This window comes from Sarcophilus harrisii, chromosome 6 (assembly GCF_902635505.1).
Source record: "Sarcophilus harrisii chromosome 6, mSarHar1.11, whole genome shotgun sequence".
Classification (NCBI taxonomy): Eukaryota; Metazoa; Chordata; class Mammalia; order Dasyuromorphia; family Dasyuridae; genus Sarcophilus; species Sarcophilus harrisii.
The window spans coordinates 179,120,195-179,136,853 of record NC_045431.1 but is presented as its reverse complement, the minus strand read 5'-3'; the positions used below and the strand labels follow the sequence as shown (position 1 = coordinate 179,136,853).

At 35.0% G+C, this 16,659-nt stretch overlaps 1 protein-coding gene across 4 annotated transcripts in view; it reads right to left on the bottom strand.

The window, feature by feature from the left end:
- The window catches only part of SGCZ (sarcoglycan zeta), a 526,928-nt gene that overhangs the window by 340,853 nt on the left and 169,416 nt on the right, over nucleotides 1-16,659 (bottom strand). The window lies entirely within an intron of this gene.

Here is a 16,659-nt window from a genome sequence, read left to right as displayed (position 1 = left end):
GAGTTCAAATTCAGCTTAAAACACTGACTAGCTGTGTGATGATGCTATGGAAGTCATCTAAACTCGGTCGATTTCCTCATCTGTTAAACAGAAATAATGATGGCACCTTCCTCTCAGAATTGTTGTGAGGATCAAATAAAATAATATTTGTAAAAAGCTTGCCAAACCTTAAAGTGCTATTATTACTCAAAGAATCATGTTCTATATTCACAAATATTATATCTGTATGTAGTTCAAAGTCAAGAAATCATTTAATTGATATGATGCATGCTACAACAACATTTCAGTCATTCATGATTCATCATTTACATACACATGCACATACACCATTTAATCCAGTGAATATTTAATTGTGTCTTCAGCCAGGGAACCATAGACTCCCAGAATGGAGCAAACTGTAGTGATCTATACTATGACCAGCCTAGATAACATCTGCAGCTCCTGCTAAGGACTTGCTCCCAATACAGAGCTGCCTGAATTCTGCATATTCTGTTGCTTTCTAAAGCTTGCTACATTTTCAAGGATCAGAATCAGCTGAATGAGAGGTTGGGTATAAGGTAAACTCCCTCTCATTAACCAAAAATAGCAAGAATGGACTGAAAGAGAAAGAACAGACACTAAAATGAGGAAAATATGAAAACTTCCCAAGGAATTTCTCATAGTTTGAAGAAAAAGATTAAATAAATGAATAAACAAAACAAATTTTTGTAGAATTAAGAAATTCTAATTTAATTCAATTCACCAAGAATCCATTAATTTGAAAGTATAGGCAGGGCATAGAGCTATATATTGGGTAAGTAAAGACAAAAACAAAAGAAAGGAAAATGAAATAGCCCCTGCCCTCAAAGAGTTTATGTTCTACTTGAGTAGAAGATGAGAAAACTTTTATAGAAGAAGAGAATGATTTGGAAATCACCATAACCAAAGACAAAGACAACGACTATGATTCTTAGATTGGTTGAAAAAGAAGAATAGGAAGAGATAAAGAATAAAATTTAAGATAATTAAGGGAAAATTATGGGGGGGGGGGAAACCTTTAGACTGATTTTGCCTATTGTAATATTCCAGTGCTCAGCAAAGTGCCAGGAACATAGTGATAATTAATGTTTGTTGACTTTATTTTAACATCCCCAAAAGGATTATGAAGTATATGTATAGTAATTATAAATAAATACACAAGAGAAGAAAGAATTCACTTGCAAAATAAAACAAAACAAAACAACAACAATAAAGTCTTACTTAGCATTCCACCTGCTCTGGGCTTATTGTAGCCTGCACATGCAAAGTCGAAGACTTTTTTCTTCTTTTTTTATCTGTAGGTAGTAGATACCTATATAGTACCCTGATGGGTGCAATGGAATAAAATAAATAAAATAAAATAAATAAAATCAAGGAAGCCCAACCATATGAAGGAAAGGAAAACAGTAGAAGAATAATTATGAAGACTGAAAACTGAATAGTCATTTTGACTTCAAAGATTATTTAAAACTCACCAAGCAAATATAATATGAAGGAAGGTGAAGCAGTCATTCTTGAGAAAAGACCAAAAATTGTGACATCCCTTGAAATCACAGCATAATACCAAAAAATGCCAGGAATGTACAAAGCCAAAATAAAATTCAAAATAGGAGACAATGGGAATGAATATAAGTTAAAAATGAAAGCTCTTCAAATGGAACTCTCAAAAGAGTTTCATTTAACACACACACATACATAATTAGCATAACAGGAAAAATGGAATCAATAATAGAGACTTTGTCTAAGAAGTAGAATCTGGGAGAGACAGATTAGCAGATTTGGAACACCAAAAAAAAAAAAAAAAAAAAAAAAAAAGAAAAGAAAAGAAAAGAAAAGAAATGGAGGATAATTTGGCAGAAGAAAAGAAACAGGTCACAATACTCCATCATTTTGATACAAGCCAAAACAATTGACTTTGAGGACAGGATGCAGAGAGATAAGTCAAGGATTAGAAGCCTCTCAGAAGAATATGAAAAATTAAAACAAAAACCCCCCAAAACCATGAATAACAATAAAGCAGGAAACAATACAAGAAAACAGCTGGGAAAGTCTGAATAAGACAGCAAAGCATCAATCAAGAGAATGCACATATTATGGCCAGAATAAAACCTCACAATTCAAACTCCAAAGCTGTAGTGGTTAAATTCAATAATTTTAATGATAAATAACCAATTGTGCAGGCAGTCAGAAAATAGACCTTCAAGAATGAAGTAAAGGAAATTTGAATAACATAGCATTAGTTTTCATGTGTGAAAAACTGCAGAAACTAAAAGCATGGTATATTCCACAAAGCAAAACAAAAAACAAAAAACAAAAACAAAAATAAAAAAAACCTCAAGTTGCAACACAGAATACAACCCCTGCCAATATTAACTTAATTATTATTGACAAAAAAGGGATGTTTAAGAAAAGATGCATTCCTATCAAACAAAATCTAAATCAGACAGAGCATAATATTCAGCTTGTAAACAACTAAAAGAAAAAGGCAAAAAAGGAATTAATAATTTTTATATATCACTCTAAGGTTTGCAAAGTGCTTACATTTATTATCTCATTTGATCTTTCCTAAGTAACATTGGGAGTGAGGTGTTATTATTATGATATATGTTTTGCTGAAGAATAAATTGAGGCTGAGAGATTTATCCATGGTGACACTGAGCAAAAGACTGAGGGAGGATTCATATTCAAGTCTCCTTGGCGCTGTCTAGTATTCTAGCCAATACTTCACCTAATTATGAATAAGTAATTAAGTAAATGGTTTTTTATTAAAGCTTTTTATTTTCAAAACATATACATGGATAATTTTTCAACACTGACCCTTACAAAACCGTGTGTTTCAAATTTTCCCTTCCTTCTCCCCATCTCCTCCCCTAGATAGCAAGTAATCCGATATAAACATGTTAAAATATATTTTAAATCCAAAAAGTATGAATAAGTAAATTATGTTCTATTTAGAGGTTATTGTTGAAGAGAAGGAAGAAGGGTGATGGAAAACATAAAAAGGACAAGTAGAAGAGGAGATTCAGTAGGGCAAAGCAAAATTAGCAGAGAAAAGGCTCACCTGATGTTTCCTAAGTTCCCCTCCAAACAATTTTAAATAATACCTCAAAACCAATTTTGGAGATGCAGAGCCCATAAAAGAACAGGGTGAAAGAATTTTCCAGGGCAAGACAACTTAGAAGATTTGCAGGATAGGTTTGTTGCACAGTACTGAGAATGGAGTGCAGTTCATTGCAGACCATGCAAGAACTAGCAAGAAACCTTGGGAGAAACTGATTCACCAGTTGTGACAGTGCTTCTAAACCTCTGGGTCCACAGATCATAGGGGAACTGATCAGAAGGAGATTACAGGGATCCCTTTGTGGATAATGGTAGCAGAACCTGATTGCATTGCCCATTCCTCTGAAATAAGGTCAGAGCCCATGAAATAACACTCCTGGGTCAAAGTCCCATGGCAAGATAGAGAATCAACACACAGATCTTGGGTCTATAGAGGAGTAGGACCCTGGTCACAATTGTAGGGTGGAAAACTACTCATAGTCACTCATAGAACAGAGTACAGGCCAGGATGGTAGGAAACATACCTCTCTTTAGACCACACCATCTTAGAATAACTGAAAACTTATAGACACCTTACACTAACTCTGAAAACTGCTATACAAAAACTTGGATCTGGAGCAGCACCCTCTGAATTGCAGGACAAGAGTTCAATTTTAACATATGTATGTTGTATGTATTTTATATACATATATTAACAAACTTGGAGTATTTGGAGTTGAAAGAATCTTTTAAACAGTAGCATTAAAGCAACTGTTTCTCAGAACTACAGAATACTTTTACAAAAATGGATTATGACCTGGGATGATACTTTTTTTTTAAAAGTAGAAATATTAAACACAATTCTTTATAAACCATAATGTAATGAATGGCAATTAATAGAGCAGAATATACAGACAAAATGAAAATAAAATAATGGCATGGTGAATAAATAATAATAAAATGTAGAAACAATTTTTATTGTTTCTTACTCTTTCAGTTGTATCTGACTCTTCATGACTTCATTTGGGGTTTTCTTGGCAAATATAATGGAATGGTTTGTCATTTCTTTCTCCACCTTATTTTATATTGAGAAAACTGAGGATAGTGAGGATTAAGTGAATTGTCCTGAGTTACACAACTAGTAAAGTTCTGAAGTGATATTTGAACTAAAGTCTTCTTGACTCTAGGTCTGATGCTCTCTCTACTGCACCACTGAGCTACCACTTAGAAATGATAAATGTGTGAAAAAGAATGGTTATTAAGAGAAAACCTACCAATATTTCTATGATAGAGCTAAAGCTGTTTGCAGAGAGGGAAAAAAAAATTCCCTGAGAACATACATCAAAATACCAAAAAGAGGGAAAAAAAGGTTTAATCAGCAAAATTTTAAAATGAAGAAATAAATAAGAAAAAAAGGATCCTAAGCAGCTAAATTGAGATACGTTATTGAAATACAAACTCAACAAGCATCATGAAATAAGGGGAGAAGAAAAAATAAATTTAGAAATTAAAGATAAATGTGAAATTTGAAAGTCCAGAAAATTATAAGCAAAGTTGTTTTTTAAAGGATGAACAAAATAAAAAAAAAATCCATAATCAGATTTTTGAAAGCTGCAGCTTTTGCATTTCATGTAATCAAAAATATCTATATTCTATTTCATTGACTCTATCATTCTTTGGTTAAATATTCTCTGCTTTAAAATCAGTTAACTGTGAAAGGCTCCTGATCTTACTACCCTGTTTATTTGTACTTTTTTATTTGCTTGTTTTGTAACCTAATCTTCAATACTGAGGTTGCATATTCTACCCATGTTGAAATTACTGTGGTTTCTGGGGCAAAAGGCTGGTCAGAACAAAGTGACAAATTGCTTTCCAGTTTTTCAGCAGTTCTAGCTACATAAGATTAGGTTTGGATGGCTCATCCCCAAGTAAATTAGGTTATCAGGGCTTTGAAACATTGAGTAGTTGAGTTCAATTATTTCTGATTCATCCTTATTGAGTCTATTCAACTGGATTACTTTCTATGTTTTACCCAGTACACATAGTTTTGATGATTGCAGCTCTATAATATAATTTGAAGTCTGGAAACGCTATCACCCTACATTCCTATTTATTTTCAACATTCCCCTTTAGATTTTAGACCTTTTGTTGCTCCAAATTAATTTTCACTAACAAAACAAATGCAATTAGGATGAGTGAACTATTCAATTGGGGGAAACATCTTTGCTGTAATAAAGATGTGATATCTAGGCTACACAAGGACCTATATAAATATGTAAGACCCCAGTGGGTGAGGAGACAAAAGATATGAACAAACAGTTACCAAGAGAAAAATTAACAAATATTGATGGATTTTTGGCTAAATCTTTCTTATTACATTCTACTCATGAATATATATATATATATATATATATATATATATATATATATATATGTATATATAATGTTCTTTATTTAACCCATATCTGATATGAGTAGGTTTTCAGAGCCTTCTTCTCCCCTTTAATATCTATATATTGGTTCTTACTCTGCATCTCATTTGTATAACAATTACTATTTTTACCTTTTCCTAAACATCATTGCTCATACTCAACTCTGCCCCAATCTTTTTTTTAGAGCTACACAATTATGGATGTCAATCTTAAATATGCACAACCCATAAATGATTTGTCCATATTGAGTTCACTGAAATTAATCTTTGATATTGACTTATATATTAAGTTATCTATTAAGTTCAAGTTTGATTGAAACAAAGTCCTGAAAATCTTCAAGTTCTTTGAATCTCCTTTTTTTTTTTCATTCAATATTATGGACAATTTTGCTGAATATGATATTTTTGACTACAAGCTTAGTTCTTTTGATTGCTGGTATATATTATTCCAGGACCTGCAGTCTTTTATTGTGGCTGCTAAATCCTGTTCAATTCCAATTTTAGTTCCAGCATATTTGAATTGTTTTTTGTTTGTTTCTTGTAAAATTTTCTCTGTGATCTGGGGATTTTGAAATTTGGCAAATAATTCCTATGTGTTTTCCAGAAAGCATCTCCTTGAGGTGATGATTAGTAGATTTTTTTCTACTTCCATTTTTCCCTTGTGTTTTTATCACTCCAGGACAATTTTATTTATTTTTGCATTATTGTGTCAAGGTGGTTCTTCTTTTTTGGTCATAGATTTCAGAGAATCCAATTATTTTTATATATTCTCTTCTTGATATATTTTCCAGATGTATTGTTTTTTTATAAGATATTTCACATTCTGTTCTATTTTTTTCATTCTTTATATTTTGCTTTGCTACTTCTTTGATCTCTTAGAGCTTCACAGGATTCTCATTGTCCAGTTCTAATTTTTAAAGAACCATTTTCTTCTTTAAGACTGTATCTCCTTTTCTAATTGGTTAACTTTTTTTATCATCTTGTTTTTCTTAGATTTTTAAGGTCTTTTCTGAGTTCTACAAATTCTTCCTGGGCAGGTAGCCATTTAACATTACTCTGGAATAGAAAAGGCTTTTTAATTTTTTTTTTTTATTTCAGGTACTCTGAAGATGAACCATAGTCTTCCCTATTCCCATAATAAGTTTTTATGGTTGGGTTCTTTCTTCTTGGTCTATTCATTTTTTAAAATAAAAGAACTATGAGTATAAACACCTCTAATCCTGGAATGGGGGATAATACCTCTAGATTCAGTTCAGTTCTCCCTCTGACCTGGAACCCCAAAACATAAGCTCCCCACTCCTGGAAGTGCCCGTAGCCAACAGTGTCCCTGCTCCACTGCTTCTGCACTCACAAAGTGTGCTAGTTCCTTCTTGCCCAGAGTTAAGTCTCAACAGCATCTTATCAAGCAGAGGTTATCACAGTTCTCCCCAACTCAGACTCTGAATTCCCCATACTGTCCAGCAAGCTTTTGTGATTTGGGCTAAGGTTCCAGCCAAACCCTGAAAGCTCAGGGGTTCCCACTGGCTATTTCTCAGAGGTAGTATGGAGGTGTTTGCTCTTTACACTGGTTAATCCCCATCCTGGGATCTTTGGGGTCTTTTCTGGACCCCTCATCTGCCCAAATCTCTGTTTTTTGCCAATCTATGTTCACCCTAACGCATAAATTTGTTTTGTTTGTGGGGAGGATATGAAGGGCTTGAAATTTTCTGAGCTATATCATCATTTTCCCAGGATCCTTCCTGTTGACTACTTCTTGAAGGTGACTTAGTGGCAAATCCCCGGGATCCAGGGTATCCATCAATTCTTAAACATACATCTCCCAGAACACTTCAGAACTATCAGGATGGTTACTGTCAATGTTGTTGCTGTTCATCAGTCATTTTCAATTGTGTCCAATTCTTTGTGACCCCATTTTTGGTTCTTCTTGACAAGAATACTGGAATGGTTTGCCATTTCTTTCTCTGACTCATTTTGAATATAACTCTGAGGAAAAGAGTGTTAAATGATTTGCCCAGTCATACAGTTAGTGTCTAAGAACAGATTTAAATTCAAGAAGGCGAGTCTTCCTGACTCTTCACCTGACTCCATTCACTATACCTTTTAGCTGCTCACTCTATCAATGATACCTGATTAACAAAAGTCCTTTTGCATTTTCTAACTGTGTTGGGTTTCAGGGAAACATTAAAACTCAGGGGAGGTGAGGCTGTATGGATGAAGATGAGCTGAGAGTAGGGGGAAAGAAAAAGCATAAGTGTTAAGCCTCTGCTGTCTGATGGAGGGCTGGAAGCTGTGGGATAGCTTGTTTTAGGCAATGGTTCCTCTGCTCACCCTTATCTTTCACTCAATAAAAATAACTCAGCACTTTTTTCATCAGGGGTGGGAGTGGAGGGGTGGGTCAGATAGAGATAGTACACTTATGAGAATTCTCTGCTATTTCCCCTCTTATTATTTCCTCATGGTCAATGGTTATCAGAATGAGAAGTGATCCAAAGTCTAACCTATTGGTATTAAGACTACAAGTCAAGCTTCAGAGACAATGTGCTAAATTATTGAACTAAATTATCAAATAAATTACTTATAAAATCCTTAGGAGAGTGTATAGCTCATAGTAAGCACTCCAAAAGGCTTGTTCTTTTCCATTTTCCCTTCCCTTAAGCTACTTCCAAAAAGCAGCAGCAGCAGCTTAGTTGAGGAAATTGGCTCAGGGTTCTGGCTCTTGGTTCTAGACAGTTTCCCACCCTGAACTTCCAATTTCAGAACCCATAAAATAGGACCAAGGACTCATACTTGTTAGAAAGAGTTTCAGATTTGTGGGGATATGAGTTCAAATGCTGGCTCTGACACCCACTACACTATTCATATAGATTTTTTAGGACTCATTTTCCTTAACAGTAAAAAGGGGATGATGGGTCCCACAGTGGTTGTAGAGATGTTTTTGTTATCTTTTGTTGCAGTGATAATCATTGGTATTTTCATGATTTACACAAGGTTGGTATAAGGGGGTTCTGACAAAAGCAGAATGGGGTACCAACTTTCAAATTCCTAGCCAGGTGTAATCAGCAGCTAACAACTTCTTAAAAGCAATGATTTGTAAATTTATCAGGTCCAATCATCCACAATTTAGCCTAAAGCTCATAGATTAAGTGACTTGGGAGTTAAATGTCTTGCCTTGTTTGGTTTCATAGGGCTTATAGGGGAGCAGCAGAAACAGTTAATCCCATTTGTTCCAACTTCAAATCCAGCCTTCTAGCCATTAGGGTATGCTGGCCCTTTACAAAATACAAATACAATACAAAATTTTAATCAGTTTATGATTATTTGTAAATTAGCCTCCCTATTTTAATGATGAAAGTCCCTCACAATCATGTTTGTGCCCCTCTCTGGGCTGTTTCCTGCCTAGTTAACAGGTTTGACCAGGACATTATATAGGAAAATAGTACCCTACATCCTGCATCCCACAGGAATCACACAACCAAAATGGATACTACTTGTCCTGACCCAGGTTGGCCAAACTTCTGCCTGTTTACTTGGAATTCTGTATGCCGGAACATCATCCACTGAAAATTCATTCTGGTATCAGGGATACAGACATTAAAGATGGATATCACTGTTCTCATGAGCAAGAGCGATCCAGTCCCTCGGAAGCTGGCCATCAGGGGTGCAGGGAATGGGGGAGGCATTAATCCAGGCTTTTTAAAAACACAGAAAAAGGTCGCTAGTGATACAGAATTAGCTTTCCTCTAGTCATAAGAATTAAATGTCTACAGAAGACAACTTCAGGTTTAGGAATCCTAAATCAGTCGGAAGATATGGAGAGTCAGTTAAAATGGGATTTTGGAAGATTGTCTGGAGATGGGCTGAGGCAGAAAGAGAACCTAGTAGGGAATTCTCCATTATTAATATTCTTCAAGAATATGTGGAGTGACTATTCATCTTAAATAATGTAGAGGAAACTCTAGTCTCCTCTGTGCTGTATACCCCACACTCTTAATACATGCTTCTCTAGCCCATTACAAGTTAGGTAGATGCTGAATCACAAGATCTTTAAGACCCCCTTCAACTCTTAAGATTTCAGGTTTCCGTAGGAAGGGGAAATGTAAGATTGGAAACACCTGCCATCTTTTTGAGCCTTCCCTTAGGTTCATCATTCACATTCTTATAGCAAGCCCATAACTAGGTCAATATGTGGTGACTGCTTCCCACAGTTTGATGCTATGGCATTCCAAATCATATGAATGAACTAGTTCAAAGGCTTGCTCTCATGTTATGCTTTGAATATGGAACATGTACAAGAAATAAAAGGAGCTCTTTGTCATGTGTTGCCTGTGAGCCTCTCAGTCCACAAAGGCACTGTGGGACAAGGTGACCCTTACTAAAGAGGGAAGCCATCATTCCTGACTCACAAATATTGAAACTAATGGCACATCCCCTGATTTCATGAAACCCTAAAAGCTTTAAATCTATCATGTTCCTTCAAGTTTCTGAAAACTGGTTCTTAGATCCAATTTGAAACTGAAATTGCTGCTACTTCAATTCTTTTCTAGTTCCACTTTTCTCCTTTGCCTTACCCCTATACTCACAGATTTCAAAACATGTTCTCAAAATTCATTTTGATATGTCAACAAAAAAAGAATTTGATGTTAAAAAGATATCCCTTTAAACAACTGACATAAAGAAATAAGGCTTCCCCAAAGTATGGATCTCTGTCTTTCCAAGATTACTTTCCTTCAGGAATATCAAAAAGTTAATGAACCCGTATCAGAATCTGTTGAATGGAGTGTCAAGAGAGCTGAGTTTGAGCCCTCACTATCACTAACTAGCTAGGAGAATTACATTTTCCTAGATGTTGTACCTCTCTGTGGCTTGACTTTCTTATTTGTGAAATGGGCACAACAAGGTTGTGTTTCTCCATTTCAGGAAGCTTTTAGGAGAAGTGAATGAGCTCTTAGATGGGGAAGGATTTTAGGAAGGTTCAAATAATCCTACTCCTGGTTTAGACATGCAACAGACTATGACTTTGTAGAAGAGATTCCCTGAGGTTTATGTCAGAGGGTCAGCATGATGCTGCACATTGTATGTCAGTATTTGGAGGGTGTGTGCTTCTGTGAGACCCCACCAAAAGCTTAATTTGGGGTACAAACACATCAAATGACTTGCCCATGGCTTTATGGTTAGTAAATGTCAGGGGGATATTGTAAACCATATCTTCCTGATTGTAGTCTCAGAACCTATGGCCTCTCTCATCCATATTCAGGCTCCCATTTGGGCTTAAAGCAAGGCTGACGGCTCTGGCTAGAGGGTTGCAACAGTAAGTCAATTGCATATAAGATTCCCTGTTGGGGCAGGATTTGTCCAAACCTGCTGACCCACCGCCAGAGCAGATACCATCCTATCACCCCTCCTTTGCCCCAGAGCAGCTGCTTCTTGATGACTGTCAGAGATGGCACCTTTCTTATGCATGTCAGCTTTTACCTGCAGGACACATAACTCAATTTTGGGGAATGTTATTTAGAAAGCAAAAGATTTAAGGTCAGTAACAGAAATTGCTTTAAGAAGAATGAAATATACTTTAATATACTAGCAAAAAAACATGCCCATGGAATCACAAGATTTACTGCTGCAAGGAATCTTTAAAATGATCGACTCACCCCAAAATTTTACCAAAGGGAAAACTGAAGTTCAGCGATATGGACACATAGCAAGCATGTGTCAGAGACTGGACAAAATCACAGACTTTCAGAACTGTAAGAAAGCTTCCTTACAAACCAGAGTTTAATGAAATGAAATAAAATAAAAGCTTCATTTTACAGATGAAAAAACTAAGGCTATAGAGGCTTAATTATTTGTTCAGGATCATCCAGATGCAAACTCAAAATTTGTGATCCCATGTCCAATGCTTGGGACACTGAATACATTACCCACAACTGAGGCAACAAGCTGTCTACACATCCTTTCATACAATATGCAGCATAGTTGGAACCCATATCAGTACAACTGATATCATGTAAGACATGGGTCAAATAGGAAAAGATGACCAGGGGTGTGTCTGAGCAAGGGATGAAGGCTCCAAAATTATTGTGTGGACCCTGGGGAATAATTATGGAATGACATGGGCAAGAATCACCAATGGTGAGAAACTAAGAAAGGTTTTGAATCTACCCTGGGGAAGAAGGAGCCCCAACAGAGAAAAGATAGGAATAGCTCCCATACATAAGGCATTTTAAGTTTTTATTTGTTTGTTTTTTACAATCAACCTGTGGGATTAGCAAGGCAAGCATCACTGCTTAAAGAAATAAGCTTTGAAAGATCAAGGTCACAGAACTGGAAAGTGTCAGGGTCAAGCCTCCACCCCAAGTCTCTCTGGGTTTTGGGGTGATTGATCGCTCTCTCCATAATAAAAGACAATTTCTCAGCATCATAAAAATTGTCTACTCATGGAAATGACAAGAGTACCTTTGAAGTACTATAAACTCTAATATATTCTGAACTTTTTCCTGGAAAAGAAAAGTCCTAGAAGGCCAAGGACATCTTTAATCACTGCTGAAAGAGAGAATAAAAGTTAAAGGAGTCCACTGGAGTTTCCCACTGACTGCCACTTTATTTTTATATGGGGAATCATAGATAATGTTAGTGCTATCAACTTCATAGCCAAAGGTGAAATGAAAGTGTTGAAGTTTCATTTAGTCTAAAAGGAAAAAAAAATATTCTACTTGAACCTGAACTTCAAAGGAGAAAGGCACTCACCCAGAAAGGTTTAAGGATATATATGATCACGTTGTAAATGACCTTCCTTGATGCAATAAATGAGTCACCATCCAATCATTCATCTACATCAGGTGAAATATGGACTTGTGGGATTTAGTTAATTAGATTCTGAGGAGTCTGTAGTTTAAAAACATGAAGGAGTTCCTTCAGAACTGAGGACAAATGGACGGTATCATCCAAAGAGAAGGGAATGAGTATCCATGTACAAATAGAACTTGGTTATGCAGAATCTCTTTAGCCTTTCTAAGGAATCCAAAATTGGGACTCAAAAAGAAATGTTCCCCTTTAAGTAGGAATCAAACATATATATTTTTAAATTTAAACCTTTTTACTTTCAAAACATAAGCATGGATAATTTTTCAACATTGACACTTGCCAGACCTTGTGTTCCAAATTCCCCCCCTCCCCCCAATCCCTTTCTGGCAGGTAATGGCATGTAGATGGCAGGTAATCCAATATACAAACAGAATGTTTTTAAAAAGAGAGCTACAATACCATTTGATTCAGCAATGTCTCTACTGGGTCTGTATCACTAAGATCATAAAGGAGGGAAAGGGAGCCACATGTGCAAAAATGTTTGTGGCAGCTCTTTTTGTAGTGGCAAGAAACTGGAAATTGATTTCCATCAATTGGAGAATGGCTGAATAAGTTATGATATATGAATTTTATGGAATATTATTGTTTTGTAAGAAATGACCAGCGGGATGATTTCAGAAACTCCTGGAGAGACTTACATGAACTGATGGTAAGTGAAATGAGCAGAACTAGGAGATCATTGTACATGGCAACATCAAGATTATACAATTATAGCAAATTGGCTCTAACAATTTAGGCCAGTTCCAATGATCTTGTGATAGAGAGAGCCATCTATACCCAGAGAGAGGACTGTGGTGACTGAGTGTGGATCACAACATAGTATTTTCACTTCTTTTGTTGTTGCTTGCATTTTGTTTTCTTTCTCATTTTTTTTTCTTTTTGATCTGATTTTCTTGTGTAGCATTATAATTGTACAAATGTGTATAGAAGAATTGCACATGTTTAACATATATTGGATTACTTGCTATCTAGGGGAGAGGGTAGAGAGAGGGGTGGGAAAAATTGGGAACACAAGGTTTTGCATGGGTGAATGTTGAAAATTATCTATGCATATGTTTTGAAAATAAAAAAAAGCAAAGCAAAAAAAAAAAAAAAGCAAAATTTCTCTCATTTTCTCTGTCACTTCCCTTTGTCACAGTGTATCTATCTTTCTCATTCTTTTATTTTACTGAAATAATCTCAACATAATTAACTCACATTTATGTTCTCTTTTCATGTAGTCTCTTTTTTAACTACCTAAATAATGTTAAAATTCTTAGGAGCAATATGTATCATCTTCCCACATAGGAATATTGTTTAATTTTATTGAATCCTTTATGATTACTCTCTCATGTTTACATTTTTCTGTTTTTATTCAGTCTTCTGTTTGAATGTCAAATATTCTTTTTTATTCTAATCTTTTAATGATTGAAATTCCTCTATTTCATCAAATGTCCACCCCTACCTCCAAAGGATTATACTCATTTTTGTTCTTTTAATGTAGAAGCTGCTAAATCTTTTATTATCCTGACTGTAGATTACAATATTGAAATTTTGTTTCTTTTTTATTGCTCTCATTATTTTCTTGTGGGACCTCCAAAATTTGGGGAAACTTCTGTGACCTTTCATTTTAGGACTTTTTTCAGCAGTGTTTGGTAGATTGTTTCAATATCTATTTTATCCTCCATAAATTTTGTTTTCCTTGTTAATTTCTTAAATTATGATATTTAGGCTCTTTTTTTCTTGATCATTGCTTTCAGGTAGTCCAATAATTCTTAATTTATTTGCTTTTCACAGTAGAACATAATTCTAGTCAGGAAGACTTGGATTCAGATGTAGTCTCAGATACTTACTTACTAGCTATGTGACTCATGATAAGTCACTTAATTCCTATCTCCCTCAGTTTCTCCAAGTATAAAATGAGAATAATTATATCAGCAAACTCAGAGAGTTGTTGTGATGATAAAATGAGATATTTGAAAAATGATCAGCACAGTGCCTGCCACATAGCAATTGCTTAATGAATATTTTCTTCATTTGTTTTTGTTCTTTGCAACTAGGCTTGATTTATAGAAAATTGAAGGACTAGTTTAATGTTAGGAGGAAAATCTATAAACTTAATTGACCACAATAATAATGAAAATTACTATAATTATGGTTAATTCAACAGATGCAACCAAAGCTTTTTAATAAAATTTAACATCCATTTTTTGTTTTTTTAATAGAAAATATAAGAATAAATGAATCTTTTTCAATAGGAACAAAAAATATAATTTGCTCTTCATCTATTTTCCAGTTCAGTAGTTTTTAAGATATTTCACATTTTCTTCATTTTTTCTTTCTTTTTTTTTTGTATTATTATTTCATGAAGTTTCATGAAATAATTATTTTCAATTAGTCCAGTTCTAATTTTTAAGGAATTATTTTCTTCAGTGAGATTTTTAAAGTTTCTTTTTCCACAAGGCCAATTATGTTTCTCAGTTGTTCTCTGGAGTGTTACTTCGTATTTCCTTTTCCATTTTGCCTATTTTGCTTTTTAAGATGTTCTTTTTTTTTTCAGTGAATTTTTGTGCCTCTTTTACCATTAGGCTAGTTCTTTTTATTAAGGTGTTATCTTCTTAAATATTTTTGTGCTCTTTACCAAGCTGATAATTCTTTTTATAATTTTCATTTTCCCTTTTTCCCCCCTCTCACACTCTCATCTATCTTTTTTTTTTTTTAATGCTTTCAGGGATTCTTTTGAGTTAGGGTCCATTTAACATTTTACTTTGAGAGTTTGTTTGTACCTGTGTTCACATTGTTGTCTCCTGAATTTATGTCATCCCATTATAGTAGTAGTCTTCTACATTCAATTTTTAAAAATTAATCAATTTTCATCCTATTTTTTACTTTGAACTTTATGTTCCACTGTGGGTGGAAAAACATTGGCCCAAACTTTAGACTTTTTTTGTGTGCCTTTCAGAGCTAGTTTTCCATCCTTCCAAGTTGGGATGATTCTGGGAGAGGTGTAGTTCCTGATCTCCTGGTCTCTACTTTATTCTTACACAGAAAGGGCCTCTGCTTCTCTGAGCTACAAGTGCTACAGGTCCACTTTGCTTTGGAACTGTGATGAGGAACCCTATTGCTTTGTCACTGACCACTAGTTCTCCATTCTTGGACAGTGAATCAGAATTGCTGATGGACAATATTATTGCCAATCAGTAGTAGCTGTACCCCGTTCCAGCAAAGAGTCAGTGCTCTATAATCTCTTCCCATTACAATTTCTGGGTTAAGAGTTCCCAGACTTGCTGCTGACACTGACTGTGGGCTCCACACAAGTCTCAACTTCAGTGTCACAAAGATTTTGTCCTAATCTTTTAGGTTTTATTAAGTCTGAAAAATGCCTCACCCTTACCTCTTGTTGGATCTACCACTCTAAGATTTGAGTTGAAGAATTATTTTATAGTTCCTTAGAACAGAATGTTAGCATTTCATCTGATCCACCACTGTGACTCCAATCCTTCCCCATTGCTGAAATGATTTTTAATATGAGTGCCAGAATCTGGTATAATATGATATAATTTTTGTTTTTTAATTGCTAAATCCTAGCAGGATAGGTTTTAGGCATTTAGTCTGAAATACACTCAAAAGAAATTAAAATCCCAGGAAAAGGTTCCTATAATCTCAGGCATATTTCAAACAAGAGACTCAGCCAAAGGGGCAAAGAGAATCTCGCCACTGAATTACTGTAGCTCTTAATTTGAAGTTAGATGTATCACAATGATCACAAATGAAGGCTAAAGGAATTAAGTTTCTAAGAAAAATGCAACAAAGCGAGTTATGTAAACTAAAACTGGAAAGATAGGTGCAAACTAGATTTTAGAGGATTGGAAATTGTAGAATGGTTGCTTATACTTAAAAAAAAAGAATTTGACAGAATCTGGGTTATAAAAAACATTATAGCTAGAGAATTAGAATGTTTTCTTTAAAAAAAAAAAAAAAGAAAAAGAAAATCTAGGACCTTTAGTGGCTCTAGGAAATATACATGCAAGGCACTCCTCTTTTATCTATGGGACAGTTTTATTTGTGGGATGGACAGAAACATGGACAAAAAGATAAGAGAAAACTGAGAGGAAAGAGAGCAGGCTGTCAGAGAAAAATCTTTGGGGAACAATACAGTTACTTCTGAGAGGATCAGAGATGAAATCAAAAGGGGGCAGCACCTCAGTGATTTAAATTTCATAGGAAATGGATATTCTGCCATCACATAATGCGCAAGATGCCAAGAACTCACTGACCCTAATTCATAACAAGGTTACCAGAATTGTCCTTCTTTCCTCCTTGTCTCATAG